This window comes from Eretmochelys imbricata, chromosome 3 (assembly GCF_965152235.1).
Source record: "Eretmochelys imbricata isolate rEreImb1 chromosome 3, rEreImb1.hap1, whole genome shotgun sequence".
In the NCBI taxonomy this organism is placed as follows: Eukaryota; Metazoa; Chordata; order Testudines; family Cheloniidae; genus Eretmochelys; species Eretmochelys imbricata.
This window is the reverse complement of record NC_135574.1, coordinates 37,709,129-37,727,933: the sequence shown is the minus strand read 5'-3', so window position 1 is coordinate 37,727,933 and position 18,805 is coordinate 37,709,129. Positions and strand designations below refer to the sequence as shown.

The following is an 18,805-nucleotide window of genomic DNA, read 5'->3' as shown; positions in this document are numbered from 1 at the left end:
CTTTACATGCTCTGGAAACCACCATATGCACTCCTGGTGCTATAAACAAATTATTATTGATATGAATAGAATTTGTCCAAAATGGTGAATTTGATCCAAAAAGAAAAAAGTGTCAGGGTTTTCTCCCCATCTTTTCTCTTTCTAGGTGTCTTTAGTTTTCTGCAATTTTTTAGAAGCTTTGATTTGATAACAAGGATTTCCAGGTTCCATTCTTCTTTTTTCTGAGATTACTGATTACTTTTTAGTAATATAGATTAATGTAGATTTGTGCTTTTCTTTATGTAAAGGCAAGCTTTTGTGCAGTTTATGTGCAGATGACTGTGTGGCACTTTTAAGTGTTGTTAATACCTTCTATTGTTGTACAACTCTTACATGAATTATGTAATCATAAACATTACTACTGCTTTTACTTATGGCACTATATTAATAAAACGTACAATAGGTTTACTTTGCAGCCAAATAAAGACATAAAGATTCTTGCTCTCAGTGAATTCACAATTAAAGGCCCCTGTCTTTCAAAGAGTTCAGACCAGGTAGCCGCTAATGTCCATATAGAATCTAATTATTTCTATAAAGGGCAATAAGGATCCATACACGTGAATCTCTTTTCCGAATTACGGTATAAATTGTATAATTTGTCTTTGCTTTTATTCTTGATTTCTGCCATCTCCTGCACCCCTTCTTTAATTGTGGACATGATTAAGCTGTCCCCATTAATCTGGGAAATGTGGTGGGAGGCTGTATCTAAAGCTGTCTGTTTTGAAAGTTCTTCAAAAATATTAAAATAATAATTATGCCCATATGAAACTTTTCTTTGCATCAGCACTGGTTTATTTTGTAAATAGAAAAGGAGTACTTGTGGCACCTTAGAGACTAACCAATTTATTTGAGATAAGCTTTCGTGAGCTACAGCTCAGCTTATGCTCAAATAAATTGGTTAGTCTCTAAGGTGCCACAAGTACTCCTTTTCTTTTTGCGAATACAGACTAACATGGCTATTACTCTGAAACCTTTGTAAATAGAGTATATTTCCTATTGCCCAAGCAATACAAACTCTATTTCAAACCATAGAATCATGGGCTTTGCAATTATGTGATGGTTGCCCCAATTTGCCACTCCATTTCTGTGAGAGCTGCGGGACTGTAGTAATTTGACTGTTTACTGCTGTTGTGCTGTGCAGGTATCTGATATAACATGTAGAGTCAGACATGCATCAGCAGTGAAACAGAGTGGTGGATTTAGCTCACCAAAGCATCATCAAAATGGTTAAATAAAATTAAATAAGCCCTGATGGAAGGGGGAGAATTTTGGGTTTGCCAGTTCACAAAGGGCTTTATACTGAGAGACAACATTGGTTAAAGATTTAATCTGAAAGCATCCCCCCCACCCATGGAATACTAAAAATGATTTGTACCTCACATTGTGTTCTCCTGGAAAAACTCTTATTTTTTGTGTTTAATCCAGTTCTGAGCAGAGATACCATATACCCTGTAATAATTGGAATGAGCTCAAGAAAGACAGCCATTTAAAAATTCTTGGCTTGAAACCTTGCACTCCACAAACACATTTGATGTCCTTGGCTACATACATTCAGGACCATCTGTTCGGAGGACATTGTGCCTGTTCATCAAGGTGTTGTACCAGTTTCACTAAAGTATAGATGACAAGCAAAGATATTTTTGAGTGGAAAGCCTGCACTCATTATCAGTTCCTCAGGAAGTCTCCTCTGTGGTGGCTCTCATATGATAGCATTGTCTATCATGTTAGAATGGGTCTCATGTTTTTGTATTGTACAGAAAAAAATACCCTGAAGACTAAAGCATAGGGTTTAGAAGAAAACTATGCCCTCATTCAGATGGATAATATTTTAACAGGCATTTATCAAACTCATTTAGATCATACAAGACAGCTCTATGGACATGCAGAATTGAATGGTTCTTCACATTTGAATAATGATTCCTAACGTAATTTTTAAAATTTATGAACAATTGGGTTAATATTTATGTGGGTTTTTTAATTGTAGTCTTTACTTTTGCCCATCTTATTTCCCCTTATTATTGAAAAACAAAAGATTGACCAAAAAAGTATGAAATGTATCTTCTCTGAAGGTACCATGTGCATGGGATTCTCACTGTTGGGTCTGTGCCTGTAGTCCTTTGTCCAGTTTGATGAGCCATACAGGAGCTTTTCTAGCTCTTTGGTTTTCACTCTTTATGCCCCTTAAGTGACAGGTCAGAATAGGCACTGAATCATGAGACAAGGGGCATCCCTGCAATTTATTCAGGAGCAGTCCAAGGTATGTTGCTAGCGTGCGAGTCCCTTGGACCTATTTTGAGCCCTGATTCAGGAAAACATCCCTATTCAGGATAACATTTAAGCTCATGTTTAAGTCTCATTGAAGTCAAAGGGATTTAAGCGCAAGCTTAAAGATAAAGCACATGCTAAAGTGATGCCCTCTTTCTGGGACTTGGAGATCCGTCAGGCAATGGGATTGGTTGAGTTTGTGAAATCCTGAAGTATGAAGCAGTAGACTATTACCCTAATTGTAGGGAACTGTAGGGAACTGTGTGTGTCACTGGGACACACTGGCTTAACTTTAATAGGGATGGATTTAAGCACCTACTTCAGTGCTTTGCTGAATTGGGGCCTAATATGAGAAAGTTCATGATACAGAAAAATGGATTGGATCTCCCATAAGTATATAAATATAGTGAGACTGTATGCAAGACTTTAATATCTCTGTTTGAGTACTCAGTAACCAGGCCCTAAGCATTCAAGGAAAATTAATCACTAATAGAAAGGGTGGCTTTTCTCAAATTAATTTTCCTGCCCTGAGAATATCATTAAATACTGTCAATCTATTCAAAAGTAAATTATACAGTATTTTTACTCTGGGAGTTCTGTGCTAGTCTTTGGGTAATTTCATACTCTATATCTGCCTTGGAAGGCTACCCATAGTAACTTATTAAACCAAAAAGACAGACGTAATTTGGGTTTGTAATATTATTGTTATCATTAGAGTAATATCCCAAAGAGATTATTTAAATTAGTGTCTGATTTTCATACCAAAAATAATTCTTTGATTCACCCAATCACTAAATGTAAGCACAGTATATGAAGAATCCTCAGTGCTTCATTTTGGAGATTTTAAAGTGACACAAAATCATAGGTTCTGAATCTAGATTTAAATACAGCCCCATGATTCCCAGGAATGGTAGAGGGCATTTGCCCCCTCCCCTTCTAAGTCACTAGAGGGCCACCTTAAGACCAATGGGCCCTGAGTTCTTTGTGATCCTTGGGTTGATGGCTGGTCTGCCTCAGTCCTTATCTTGCTTGAACTATATTAGATTTGGAATATGTGGTGGTTCCATCTTGTGGTAGGGTGACTAAATGAGTACCCAGGCCCTATGACCTCGAGGGAGTTAACAGTTTCTGCATTTTAATCAAAACAATGAACAACCAGTTGCAGGAAGAAATGTACATTCTATTAGGGGAAAGGATAGGGCTAAATTTAAAAAGAGGTAGGGATACGAACCTGAGATAAAAAGAAAAATGCAAGAGAATCAAAGGAAACAGATGTACCAGTGAATAAATTATTATAATGTAGGTTAATCAGATCCTTCCGCTCACATGTGATTACATCCCCTATAATGCTTGGCTATAACTAGAGTTCCACAAATAGAAAGCAAAAGTAAAATGGTGCACCTGCAGAATCCCTCCACAAATCGGGTGGCTAGTGTGCAGTGTGTGTGTGTGTGTGTGTGTGTGTTGGAACTCTGTGGGATTGATTTAAAATAAATAATTTTGCAAAGAATAATCAAATAAATATTGCAGACCTGCTTTTTTGCTTGAGTACAGTGTGGAGCAGGGCCGGTATACCTGTTCAACTTTACTTGTACGTAGACACATAGGGTATGTCTACAATACGAAATTAGGTCAAATTTATAGAAGTCGATTTTTTAGAAAGCAATTTTATACAGTTGATTGTGTGTGCCCCCACATTAATGCACTAAGTGCATTAAGTCAGCAGAAAAAAAAGGAGTACTTGTGGCACCTTAGAGACTAACCAATTTATTTGAGCATGAGCTTTCGTGAGCTACAGCTCACCTCATCGGATGCATACTGTGGAAACTGCAGAAGGCATTATATACACAGAGACCATGAAACAATACCTCCTCCCACCCCACTCTCCTGCTGGTAATAGCTTATCTAAAGTGATCATCAAGTTGGGCCATTTCCAGCACAAATACAGGTTTTCTCACCCTCCGCCCCCCCACACACAAACTCACTCTCCTGCTGGTAATAGCCCATCCAAAGTGACCACTCTCTTTAAAATGTGTATGATAATCAAGGTGAGCCATTTCCAGCACAAATCCAGGTTTTCTCACCCCCCCACCCCACGCCAAAAACCACACACACAAACTCACTCTCCTGCTGGTAATAGCTCATCCAAAGTGACCACTCTCCCTACAATGTGCATGATAATCAAGGTGGGCCATTTCCAGCACAAATCCAGGTTTTCTCACCCTCCCCCCACCACACACAAACTCACTCTCCTGCTGGCAATAGCTCATCCAAACTGACCACTCTCCTTACAATGTGCATGATAATCAGGGTGGGCCATTTCCAGCATAAATCCAAGTTTAACCAGAATGTCGGCCGGGGGGGGGGGCGGGGGGGAACAAGGGGAAATAGGCTACCTTGCATAATGACTTAGCCACTCCCAGTCTCTAATTAAGCCTAAATTAATAGTATCCAATTTGCAAATGAATTCCAATTCAGCAGTTTCTCGCTGGAGTCTGGATTTGAATTTTTTTTGTTGTAAGATAGAGACCTTCATGTCTGTGATTGCGTGACCAGAGAGATTGAAGTGTTCTCCAACTGGTTTATGAATGTTATAATTCTTGACATCTGATTTGTGTCCATTTATTCTTTTACGTAGAGATTGTCCAGTTTGACCAATGTACATGGCAGAGGGGCATTGCTGGCACATGATGGCATATATCACATTGGTGGATGTGCAGGTGAATGAGCCTCTGATAGTGTGGCTGATGTTATTAGGCCCTTTGATGGTGTCCCCTGAATAGATATGTGGACACAGTTGGCAACGGGCTTTGTTGCAAGGATAGGTTCCTGGGTTAGTGGTTCTGTTGTGTGGTATGTGGTTGTTGGGGAGTATTTGCTTCAGGTTGGGAGACTGTCTGTAGGCAAGGACTGGCCTGTCTCCCAAGATTTGTGAGAGTGTTGGGTCATCCTTCAGGATAGGTTGTAGATCCTTAATAATGCATTGGAGGGGTTTTAGTTGGGGGGCTGAAGGTGACGGCTAGTGGCGTTCTGTTATTTTCTTTGTTAGGTCTGTTCTGTAGTAGGTGACTTCTGGGAACTCTTCTGGCTCTATCAATCTGTTTCTTCACTTCCGCAGGTGGGTATTGTAGTTGTAAGAATGCTTGATAGAGATCTTGTAGGTGTTTGTCTCTGTCTGAGGGGTTGGAGCAAATGCGGTTGTATCGCAGAGCTTGGCTGTAGACGATGGATCGTGTGGTGTGGTCAGGGTGAAAGCTGGAGGCATGTAGGTAGAATAGCGGTCAGTAGGTTTCCGGTATAGGGTGGTGTTTATGTGACCATTGTTTATTAGCACTGTAGTGTCCAGAAAGTGGATCTCTTGTGTGGACTGGACCAGGCTGAGGTTGATGGTGGGATGGAAATTGTTGAAATCATGGTGGAATTCCTCAAGGGCTTCTTTTCCATGGGTCCAGATGATGAAGATGCCATCAATATAGCGCAAGTAGAGTAGGGGCATTAGGGGACGAGAGCTGAGGAAGCGTTGTTCTAAGTCAGCCATAAAAATGTTGGCATACTGTGGGGCCATGCGGGTACCCGTAGCAGTGCCGCTGATCTGAAGGTATACATTGTCCCCAAATGTAAAATAGTTATGGGTAAGGACAAATTCACAAAGTTCAGCCACCAGGTTTGCCGTGACATTATCGGGGATAGTGTTCTTGACGGCTTGTAGTCCATCTTTGTGTGGAATGTTGGTGTAGAGGGCTTCTACATCCATAGTGGCCAAGATGGTGTTATCAGGAAGATCACTGATGGATTGTAGTTTCCTCAGGAAGTCAGTGGTGTCTCGAAGGTAGCTGGGAGTGCTGGTAGCGTAGGGCCTGAGGAGGGAGTCTACATAGCCAGACAATCCTGCTGTCAGGGTGCCAATGCCTGAGATGATAGGGCGCCCAGGATTTCCAGGTTTATGGATCTTGGGTACATAGAATATCCCAGGTCGGGGTTCCAGGGGTGTGTCTGTGCGGATTTGATCTTGTGCTTTTTCAGGAAGTTTCTTGAGCAAATGCTGTAGTTGCTTTTGGTAACTCTCAGTGGGATCATAGGGTAATGGCTTGTAGAAAGTGGTGTTGGAGAGCTGCCGAGCAGTTTGGATGAGCTATTGCCAGCAGGAGAGTGAGTTTGTGTCTGTGGGGGGGGGGGGGGGGGGGGCGGGGGGTGAGAAAACCTGGATTTGTGCTGGAAATGGCCCACCTTGATTATCATGCACATTGTAGGGAGAGTGGTCGCTTTGGATGAGCTATTACCACCAGGAGAGTGAGTTTGTGTGTGTGGTTTTTGGAGGGGGGTTGGGGGGTGAGAAAACCTGGATTTGTGCTGGAAATGGCTCACCTTGATTATCATACACATTTTAAAGAGAGTGGTCAGTTTGGATGGGCTATTACCAGCAGGAGAGTGAGTTTGTGTGTGGGGGGGGCGGAGGGTGAGAAAACCTGTATTTGTGCTGGAAATGGCCCAACTTTATGATCACTTTAGATAAGCTATTACCAGCAGGAGAGTGAGGTAGGAGGAGGTATTGTTTCATGGTCTCTGTGTATATAATGTCTTCTGCAGTTTCCACAGTATGCATCCGATGAGGTGAGCTGTAGCTCACGAAAGCTTATGCTCAGATAAATTGGTTAGTCTCTAAGGTGCCACAAGTACTCCTTTTCTTTTTGCGAATACAGATTAACACGGCTGTTACTCTGAAATAAGTCAGCAGAGCGCTTCCACAGTACCGAGGCTAGCGTCGACTTTCGGAGCATTGCACTGCGAGTAGCTAGCCCACAGTTCCTGCAGTCTCTGCCGCCCATTGGAATTCTGGGTTAAGCTCCCAATGCCTGATGGGGCAAAAACCTTGTCATGTGTGGTTTTGGGTACATGTTGTCAGTTGCCCTTCCCTCCGTGAAAGCAACAGCAGACAATCGTTTCACACCTTTTTTCCGTGCGGGCGCCATACTGCTTTCAGCAGCTGGTGCAGTAGTTCTGCAAACCATCGTCGTCATCCACTGCTTCCACTGGCACTCTGCTCTCCTGGTGCTCTTGCAGGGCCGCTTCCGCTGCAACTCTGCTTTGCTGCTCTTGTCTCGCCATACCACAGCAAGCATGCAACCCACTCAGCTGATGTGTCCTGGCAGCAGACGGTGCAGTAGGTCTGCAAAACTGGTCATCCAACCACTGCTTCCCCTGCAACTCTGCTGTCCTGGAGATGCCATACCACGGCAAGCATGGAGCCCACGCAGATCACCGCAGCAGTTATGAGCATTGTAAACACCTTGCGCATTATCATGAAGTATATGCAGAACCAGAACCTGCAAAGCAGGCGAGGAGACGATGGCAGCGCGGTGACAAGAGTGATGAGGACATGGACGCAGACTTCTCTCAAAGCACAGGCCCGGGGAATTTGGCCATCTTGGTGTTAATGGTTCAGGCTCATGCCGTGGAATGCCGATTCTGGTCCCTTGAAACAAGCACAGACTGGTGGGACCGCATAGTGTTGTAGGTCTGGGATGATTCCCAGTGGCTCCGAAACTTTCACACGTATAAGGGCACTTCCATGGAACTTTGTGACTTGCTTTCCCCTACCCTGAAGCGCAAGAATACCAAGATAGGAGCAGCCCTCACGGTTCACAAGTGAGTGGCAATAGTCCTCTGGAAGCCTGCAACGCCAGACAGCTACGGTCAGTCGGGAATCAATTTGGACTGGGCAAATCTACTGTGGGGGGCTGCTGTGATCCAAGTAGCCAATGCAATCACTGAGCTGCTGCTATCAAGAGTAGTGACTCCAGGAAATGTGCAGGTCATAGTGGATGGCTTTGCTGCAATGGGATTTCCTAACTGTGGTGCGGCGATAGATGGAAAACATATCCCTATCTTGGGACCGGACCACCAAGGCAGCCAGTACATAAACCAAAAGGGGTACTTTTCAATGGTGCTGAAAGCACTGGTGGATCACAAGGGATGTTTCACCAACATCAACATGGGATGGCTGGGAAAGGTACATGACGCTCGCATCTTCAGGAACTCTGGTCTGTATGAACAGCTGCAGCAAGGGGCTTACTTTCTAGACCAGAAAATAACTGTTGGGGATGTTGAAATGCCTATAGTTATCCTTGGGAACCAAGGCTACCCCTTAATGCCATGGCTCATGAAGCCATACACAGGCATCCTGGACAGTAGTAAGGAGCAGTTCAGCTATCATAGAATAATAAAATATCAGGGTTGGAAGGGACCGCAGGAGGTCATCTAGTCCAACCCCCTGCTCAAAGCGGGACCAATCCCCAACTAAATCATCCCAGCCAGAGCTTTGTCAAGCTTGACCTTAAAAAGTCTAAGGAAGGAGATTCCACCACCTCCCTAGGTAACGCATTCCAGTGTTTCACCACCCTCCTACTGACAAAGTTTTTCCTAATATCCAACCTAAATCTCCCCCACTGCAACTTGAGACCATTACTCCTTGTTCTGTTATCTGCTACCACTGAGAACAGTCTAGAGCCATCCTCTTTGGAACCCCCTTTCAGGTAGTTGAAAGCAGCTATCAAATCCCCCCTCATTCTTCTCTTCCGTAGACTAAACATCCCCAGTTCCCTCAGCCTCTCCTCATAAGTCATGTGTTCCAGTCCCCTAATCATTTTTGTTGCCCTCTGCTGGACTCTTTCCAATTTTTCCACATCCTTCTTGTAGTGTGGGGCCCAAAACTGGACACAGTACTCCAGATGAGGCCTCACCAGTGTCGAATAGAGGGGAATGATCACGTCCCTCGATCTGCTGGCAATGCCCCTACTTATACATCCCAAAATGCCATTGGCCTTCTTGGCAACAAGGGCACACTGTTGACTCATATCCAGCTTCTTGTCTACTGTAACTCCTAGGTCCTTTTCTGCAGAACTGCTACCTAGCCATTCGGTCCCTAGTCTGTACCGGTGCATTGGATTCTTCCATCCTAAGTGCAGGACTCTGCACTTGTCCTTGTTGAACTTCATCAGATTTCTTTTCACCCAATCCTCTAATTTGTCTAGGTCCCTCTGTATCCTATCCCTACCCTCCAGCGTATTTACCTCTCCTCCCAGTTTAGTGTCATCTGCAAACTTGCTGAGGGTGCAATCCACACCATCCTCCACATCATTTATGAAGATATTGAACAAAACCGGCCCCAGGACCAACCCTTGGGGCACTCCACTTGATACCGGCTGCCAACTAGACATGGAGCCATTGATCACTACCCGTTGAGCCCGACAATCTAGCCAGCTTTCTATCCACCTTATAGTCCATTCATCCAGCCCATACTTCTTTAACTTGCTGGCAAGAATACTGTGGGAAACCGTGTCAAAAGCTTTGCTAAAGTCAAGGAACAACATGTCCACCGCTTTCCCCTCATCCACAGAGCCAGTTATCTCATCATAGAAGGCAATTAGATTAGTCAGGCATGACTTGCCCTTGGTGAATCCATGCTGACTGTTCCTGATCACTTTCCTCTCCTCTAAGTGCTTCAGAATGGATTCCTTGAGGACCTGCTCCATGATTGTTCCAGGGACTGAGGTGAGGCTGACTGGCCTGTAGTTCCCAGGATCCTCCTCCTTCCCTTTTTTAAAGATGGGCACTACCATTAGCCTTTTTCCAATTGTCCGGGACTTCCCCGGATCGCCATGAGTTTTCAAAGATAATGGCCAACGGCTCTGCAATCACATCCGCCAACTCCTTTAGCACTCTTGGATGCAGCGCATCCAGCCCCATGGACTTGTGCTCGTCCAGCTTTTCTAAATAGTTCCAAACCACTTCTTTCTCCACAGAGGGCTGGTCACCTCCTCCCCATGCTGTGCTGCCAAGTGCAGTAGTCTGGGAGCTGACCTTGTTCGTGAAGACAGAGGCAAAAAAAGCATTGAGTACATTAGCTTTTTCCACATCCTCTGTCACTAGGTTGCCTCCCTCATTCAGAAAGGGGCCCACACTTTCCTTGACTTTTTTCTTGTTGCTAACATACCTGAAGAAACCCTTCTGGTTACTCTTAACATCTCTTGCTAGCTGCACCTCCAGGTGTGATTTGGCCTTCCTGATTTCACTCCTGCATGCCCGAGCAATATTTTTATACTCTTCCCTGATCATTTGTCCAATCTTCCACTTCTTGTAAGCTTCTTTTTTGTGTTTAAGATCAGCAAGCATTTCACTGTTAAGCCAAGCTGGTCGCCTGCCATATGTACTATTCTTTCTACACATCGGGAGGGTTTGTCCCTGTAACCTCAATAAGGGTTCTTTAAAATACAGCCAGCTCTCCTGGACTCCTTTCCCCTTCATGTTATTCTCTCATGGGATCCTGCCCATCAGTTCCCTGAGGTTGTCAAAGTCTGCTTTTCTGAAGTCCAGGGTCCGTATTCTGCTGCTCTTCTTTCTTCCCTGTGTCAGGATCCTGAACTCAACCATCTCATGGTCACTGCCTCCCAGGTTCCCATCCACTTTTGCTTCCCCTACTAATTCTTCCTGGTTTGTGAGCAGCAGGTCAAGAAGAGCTCTGCCCCTAGTTGGTTCCTCCAGCACTTGAACCAGGAAATTGTAACCTACACTTTCCAAAAACTTCCTGGATTGTCTGTGCACTGCTGTATTGCTCTCCCAGCAGATATCAGGGTGATTGAAGTCTCCCATAAGAACCAGAGCCTGCGATCTAGTAACTTTCGTGAGTTGCCAGAAGAAAGCCTCGTCCACCTCATCCCCCTGATCCGGTAGTCTATAGTAGACTCCCACCACGACATCACCCTTGTTGCTTATGCTTCTAAACTTAATCCAGAGACACTCAGATTTTTCTGCAGTTTCATACCGGAGCTCTGAGCAGTCATACTGCTCTCTTACATACAATGCAACCTCCCACCTTTTCTGCCCTGCCGGTCCTTCCTGAACAGTTTATATCCATCCATGTGAGTTATCCCACCAACTCTCTGTTGTTCCAATCACATCATAATTCCTTGACTGTGCCAGGACTTCCAGTTCTCGCTGCTTGTTTCCCAGGCTTCTTGCATTTGTGTATAAGCACTTGAGATAACTTGCTGTTTGTCCTGCTTTCTTAGTATGAGGCAGGAGCCCTCCCCTTTCGCATTCTCCTGCTCGTGCTTCCTCCTGGTATCCAAAGTCCCCACTTACCTCAGGGCTTTGATCTCCTTCCCCCGGTGAACCTAGTTTAAAGCCCTCCTCACTAGGTTAGCCAGCTTGCTTGTGAAGATGCTCTTCCCTCTCTTTGTTAGGTGGAGCCCGTCTTTGCCTAGCACTCCTCCTTCTTGGAACACCATCCCATGGTCAAAGAATCCAAAGCCTTCTCTCCAACACCACCTGTGTAGCCATTCATTGACTTCCACGATTTGACGGTCTCTACCCAGGCCTTTTCCTTCTATGGGGACGATGGACGAAAACACCACTTGCACCTCAAACTCCTTTATCCTTCTTCCCAGAGCCACATAGTCCGCAGTGATCTGCTCAAGGTCATTCTTGGCAGTATCATTGGTGCCCACATGGAGAAGCAGGAAGGGGTAGTGATCTGAGGGCTTGATGAGTCTTGGCAGTCTCTCCGTCACATCATGAATCCTAGCTCCTGGCAAGCAGCAGACTTCTCGGTTTTCCCAGTCAGGGCAGCAGATAGAGGACTCAGTCCCCCTGAGGAGAGAGTCCCCGACCACCACCACCTGCCTCCTCCTCTTGAGAGTGGTGGTCGTGGAACCTCCATCCCTAGGACAGTGCATCTCATGCCTTCCAATCGGTGGAGTCTCCTTCTGTTCTCTTCCCTCAGATATATCATCTAATCTACTCTCCGCATTAGTACCTGTGGAGAGAACATGAAAACGGTTGCTTACCTGTATCTGTGCTGCTGGTACATGGACGCTCCCCTTTCTTCTTCTGGAGGTCACATGCTGCCAAATTTCTTCATCGTCCTCCTGTCCCCGCTGCAGAGCCTGCTCTGAATCTTCAGAATGTTGTGCCCGTAGAAACATATCCTGATGTCTGTCCAGGAAATCTTCAGTTTCTCTTATGCAACGCAGGGTCGATATTTGTTTTTCCAGACCTTGAACCTTCTCTTCCAATATGGAGACCAGATTGCACTTTGTACAGACAAAGTCGCTCTGTCCTGTGGAAGAAAGACAAACATGGCACATCCAGTGCAGGTCACAACAGCTAAATGCTCCCCATCCATATTACCTTCCTTCCACAAGCTTCCTCAGGAGTTCTAGTAACTACTCAGAGAAGCCGGCAAGATGTAAGCCTCAGTGGGCTCTCCCCAGGCGAACTCCCAGGCAAACTCCCTCTGTTAGCCTCTCTGCTGTTTGCTGCTCAGCTGGTTCGCAGCTGACTGGCTTTTTATAACAGTCAGGCCCACTCAAGGCTCACCTGGAACTATAGGCTGAGCAAGTGCAGAATGGTGGTAGAATGTGCATTTGGATGTTTAAAAGCGTGCTGGTGCAGTTTACTGACTTGGTTAGACCTCAGCGAAACCAATATTCCCATTGTTATTGCTGCTTGCTGTGTGCTCCACCATATTTGTGAGAATAAGGGGGAGATGTTTATGGTAGGGTGGGAAGTTGAGGCAAATTGCCTGGACACTGGTTACGCACAGCCAGACACCAGAGTGGTCAGAAGAGCACAGCAGGGCGCACTGTGCATCAGAGAAGCTTTGAAAACCAGTTTCATGGCTGACCAGGCTACGGTGTGACAGTTCTGTTTGTTTCTCCTTGATGAAAACCTGCCCCCATGGTTCACTCTACTTCCCTGTAAGTCAACCGCCCTCCCCCCCCCCACTTCGATCACCACTTGCAGAGGCAATAAAGTCATTGTTGTTTCAAATTCATGCATTCTTTATTAATTCATCACACAAATAGGGGGATAACTGCCAAGGTAGCCCGGGAGGGGTGGTGGAGGAAGGAAGGACAAGGCCACACTGCACTTCAAAACTTATTGAATGCCAGCCTTCTTTTGCTTGGGCAGTCCTCTGGGATGGAGTGGTTGGGTGCCTGGAGGCCCTCCCTTCCCGCGTTCTTGGGTGTCTGGGTGAGGAGGCTATGGAACTTGGGGAGGAGGACAGTTGGTTACACAGGGTCTGCAGTGGCAGTCTGTGCCTTTCCTGCACCTCAACCATATGCCGGAACATATCAGTTTGATCCTCCAGTAGCCTCAGCATTGCATCCTGCCTCCTCTCATCATGCTGCCGCCACCTTTCCTCTTGATCCCGCCATCCCTCCTGTTGCTCCCGCCACCTGTCCTCTCGCACGTCCCTCTTGTCCTCGGGTTCATTTTGTGCTTTCCTGTATTCTGCCATTGTCTGCCCCCCCCACATTCTGCTGGGCTCTTTCAGTTTGGGTGGACTGCATGAGCTCAGAGAACATTTCATCGCGAGTGCGTTTTTTCACCTTCTTATCTGTGTTAGCCTCTGGGATGGAGATGCTAGTGCAGCGTTGAAACATTTGAAGCTGCAGGAGGAAAAAAAAGGGAGAGTAAAATTGAAGAAGACAAATTGGCCATTTAAAAGGAGGGGCTGATGTTTTCAGGTTAACATGCAGCACAAACCCAACTAACCCCCCCGCCACAGACACACACACACACACACAATTCTCTGAGATGATTGCTTCACCCCTCCCCCCACTGTGTGGCTAACAGCGGGGATGATTTCTTTTCAACCACAGGCAAACAGCCCAGCAGGAATGGCCACCTCTGAATGTCCCCTTAATAAAATTCCCCTATTTCAACCAGGTGACCATGAATGATATCACTCTCCTGAGGGTAACACAGAGAGATAAAGAATGGATGTTGCTTGAATGCCAGCAAACACTGGGACCACACGCTGCCATGCTTTCTTATGCAATGATTCCAGACTACGTGCTACTGGCCTGCCATGGTAAAGGGCAGTAAGGCTGCCCTCCCCAGAAACCCTTTGCAAAGGCTTTGGGAGTACCGCCAGGACAACTTCATTGAGATGTCCCTGGAGGATTTCCGCTCTATCCCCAGACACGTTAACAGACTTTTCCAGTAGCTGTACTGGCCGTGAACGCATCTCAAGTCTTCAGGCAAATTAATCATTAAACACGCTTGCTTTTAAACCATGTATTATATTTACAAAGGTACACTCACCAGAGGTGTCTTCTCCGCCTTCAAGGTCTGGGAGCGTGGGTTGGGAGGGGGCGGTCTCCAGGATGATAAACAGTTCCTGGCTGTCGGGGAGAACTGTTTCTCCACTTGCCTGGTGTGCGCTATCTTCAGTCTCCCCCTCATCATCATCTTCCTCTTCCCCAAAATCCTCATCCCTGTTGCGTGAGACTCCCTTGCAGGAGTCCATATACAGGTGTGGGGTAGCTGTAGGGACACCCCCTAGAATTGCATGCAGCTCATCATAGAAGTGGCATGTCTGGGGCTCTGACCCTGAGCAGGCATTTGTCTCTTGGGTTTTTTGGTAGGCTTGCCTGAGCTCCTTAAGTTACCACACGGCACTGCTGTGGGTCCCTATGATAGCCTCTGTCCTTCATACCCTTGGAGATTTTTTCAAATATTTTGGCATTTCATCTTTTGGAATGGAGTTCTGATAGCATGGATTTGTCTCCCCATACAGTGATCAGATCCAGTACCTCCCATTCAGTCCATACTGCAGCTCTTTTGCCATTCTGGAACTCCATGGACACCTCTGCTGATGAGATCTGCACGGTCACCTGTGCTGATCAGCTTGCCACGCTGACCAAACAGAAATGAAATTCAAAAGTTCCCGGGTCTTTTCCTGTCTACCTGGCCAGTGCATCCGAGTTGAGAGTGCTGTCCAGAGTAGTCACAATGGAGCACTGTGGGATAGTTCCCGGAGGCCAATACCGTCAAATTGCGTCCACCCTAACCCAAATTCGATCCAGTGATGTCGATTTCAGTGCTAATCCCCACATCGGGGAGGAGTACAGAAATCGATTTAAGAGCCCATTAAGTTGACAAAAATGGCTTCATTGTGTGGATATGTGTAGGGTTAAATCAATCTAACACTGCTAAATTCGATCTAAACTCTAAACAATCTAAACATCTGTAATGTAGACCAGGGCATACACCAGGTCTTAATTCACTCCAGAGTTCTTTCTTAACTAAGGGTATTATAGGCATTACTCAGTGTTGTGATGTTGCATTGCTACGCAGGCTGATCACCCACTGGAGTGGAGTAGGTCCTGTTAGAGAGCAGCATGTGGGGCTGTATCTCTTTGTGCTGTTGGAAGCTGAATTTCATATCTCCCCCCAAATAATATACTTTTGTGCTAGTCTGGGCTGGATGCAAATAACTTGGCAATCCCAGCCATATGCAGGTAACTGTGTACACACCCTTGAAAACCCAAGTCTGTGCTTGAGGATCCACAGTACATTGTAAACCTGGGCTTACAATTGCTATACCTGGGTCTCTCAGTCATGGTAACACATCCATACTCCAGCTTCTTACTTGGGTCTGCTGCTTGAGCTGCGGCCACACTGAAAAATGACAAAGCTTGGACTGGAATCACATCAGGACTTGGGTTCTGACCTATCCCATAGCAGGGTCCTAGGACCTGGGTCCTGAGTGCTTGCTGACCTCAGTCAGACTGATGTGCATGAATGGAAGGGGGTCTTTTGGCTCAAACTTGAGTCAGAGCCTTGGCTTCATCTGCAGTGTAGACATACCCTAGGTGTTAGGCATTCTGGCCAAATAACTCCTCTTCCTCTTCTCTGTCCCAGCCACCACTGCCTATGTGGGTATCAAGCACATAGGTTAGGCAGGGAGTTTACATTTCATTTTTTGAGCCACTGTCTCTGATGCTGACCATCTTTCTGCTTGTGGGTGCTTCTGAGCACTGCTTCTGTAAAGCGCAAAACATAGCAAGGAAGCTACATACCTGTGTGCCATTTTTATAGATAGGTACAGCATTAGCTATTCCCCAGTCCCATCTGATATTGTTGATTATTTTAACTACAGTTTACATATTTTTATTAGACTCAGCAATTACTATGTTTTGACAATGAGGGTAATTAATCACTGGAACAACATTAATCTCATAGACAAAAGCAGAAAATGATGCAATGACTGGAAGTTGAAGCTAGACAAATTCAGACTAGAAATAAGGTGCAAATATTTAACAGTGAGGGTGATTAAAGATTGGAACAACTTACACCCAAAGATGTAGTGGATTCTCCATCACTTGATGTCTTTACATCAGGATTAAACTACAGAAAATCTTTTAGAAAGATATCTAGACAGAAGCGGTGGGCTTGATGCAGAAATTACTGGGTGAGGTTCTGTGGCCTGTATTATGCAGAAGCAGAGACTAGATGATTATAATGTTTTTTCTGCCCTTAAAATCTATGAATTTACAATTAATAATAAATGCTGGTGAATTACAGTGACTTTGGTCATCCGTTTGTTCCAAGCACTTTAGATATTTCAACCTCTGACTGTGGTTAATTTATGTGGCACAGGGATATGTCTCATGTATGAGAATTTTCCCATGTAGAGGGATTTGTACCCTGTGCCATTCAGACTGCCTCAGTCAATTAGGTGTGTCTAATACCAGGCAGAATCTTAGTGAAGGCAGTGAGAGTTTGGAACTTGGGGGTTGGATCCTTGCTCTTAGACCAGCATTCTAGGGTGGCAGCTACTACAACAAACTTTCTAAGCTACTAGAAAGAAACTAATTAAGTCTGGAAGCAGATGCATAAGGATGTGTTTGGACAGGAGAATGGTCAGACATGGGAAAGGACAAAATATGGACAGGTGGGGTGGCTTAGAGATGAAGTGCTATGTATCTATATAGCTATGTATGTAAAAGATAACTGATATAATCCTTTGGTAATAGACGTACAACTTCAAAAAGTGCTATTTTTGGTCTTGTACATGTTCTAATTTTTCATTCCTTTTTGAATCAGAGACCTTTTATTCTATTTTAGGATTATATTTCCTATTATATCTATTCCTTTTTTGTAACTCATTTAATGAACATTTTTCTCCTGTTTCTGATTTCCCTTCAGTTTGTCATCTGTTTCCCAGTTTTCATCCCAAGGTTTTCTTTCCCTTTCTTGCATTCTATTAAGGTAGATAATGGGATCTAATGGAAATCTTTCAAGAGGAAAGATTGAAGATGCCAGACTACCTTCCTTTTATTTCCTTATACAATTTTAAATATTCATAACTTTATTTGATATGGTGTCACATTATTCAGTTCAGTAAGCCTTTGACCTGTGATATTAATCATGTCCACATTGGAGCTAACCCGTGTGTTTTAGAGTATTGCAGTTCTTTAAAGAGACTCATTTTTCCTTTTTTTATGCAAAGTAATGGATTTAGAAACTTAGAGAAATGTGAAGCTTCAGTTCCTCATCTATTTATTAGAAAACCACAGCTGACCATTTCTTTTTACCAATAAAACATTGTAATGGTTTTTAAAGTGTTCTTAGGCTTGGAAAATTTCCTCGGTTTCTATAGAGCGCATATGCAGAAAACGTACAGACCCTAACCAGCCTATTGCAACATTCCCCCTAGAAAGACTGCATTTTTGTTATTATAACTAAGAGTTACGCTGAGTTTTAATGGAGCATTACTTATTCCTGGCAGGTAGAACTGCTTTTTTGGAGCTGTAGACATAAGCACTCATAAGTGTAATTGTTGCTTTTGCTACTTAATACTTGCTTCTTTTCCTGTTGCAACAGAAAAACAAAAAAAGATGGAACTCACAAGATGTAGTTGTGAAATATATATTTCAAATAATAAATAAAAATATATTGCATTTGTACGCAGTACAGTCTTCGATCTCAAAGGATCCCCAACTGCTGTTAAGATATATTTTTCAAATAATATATAAAAATAATTTCAAAAAATACTACTCTGTTCTCCTCCTGACATGGCACTTCTCTTAAGGTGGAACATGGCGGGTATTTATAAACTGAGAAATAAACACACAGCCATTTCTATCTTAAAATGTTTTCTTGCCCCATAAAGATTAGATCAAATGAAGAGGATATGGTTGTCTGAATTTCTATATTTTCCTTTTTTTATTTTCCTTTCATAACTGATTTCCTGACATCCATGGTGATGAGAGCAGACATTAGGAGGGCATCCTTGCAAACTCAGCTTAGACACTATGTCTAGCTGCTTCTCCATTAGGTTTGCATTGGAGGATTCCATCCCTAGAGGCTGAGACATAAGAACATAAGAATGGCCATACTGGGTCAGACCAAAGGTCCATCCAGCCCAGTATCCTGTCTACCGACAGTGGCCAGTACCAGGTGCGCCAGAGGGAGTGAACCTAACAGGTAATGATCTAGTGACCTCTCTCATGCCATCCATCTCCACCCTCTGACAGACAGAGGCTAGGGACACCATTCCTTACCCATCCTGGCTAATAGCCATTAATGGACTTAACCTCCATGAATTTATCCAGTTTCTCTTTTAAACCCTGTTATAGTCCTAGCCTTCACATCCTCCTCAGGCAAGGAGTTCCACAGGTTGACTGTGCGCTGAGTGAAGAAGAAC

The 18,805-nt window shown here is 44.5% G+C and overlaps 1 protein-coding gene across 1 annotated transcript in view; it reads left to right on the top strand.

The window, feature by feature from the left end:
• The window catches only part of SNTG2 (syntrophin gamma 2), a 280,115-nt gene that overhangs the window by 33,076 nt on the left and 228,234 nt on the right, over positions 1-18,805 (top strand). The gene's annotated exons all lie outside the window — the stretch shown is intronic.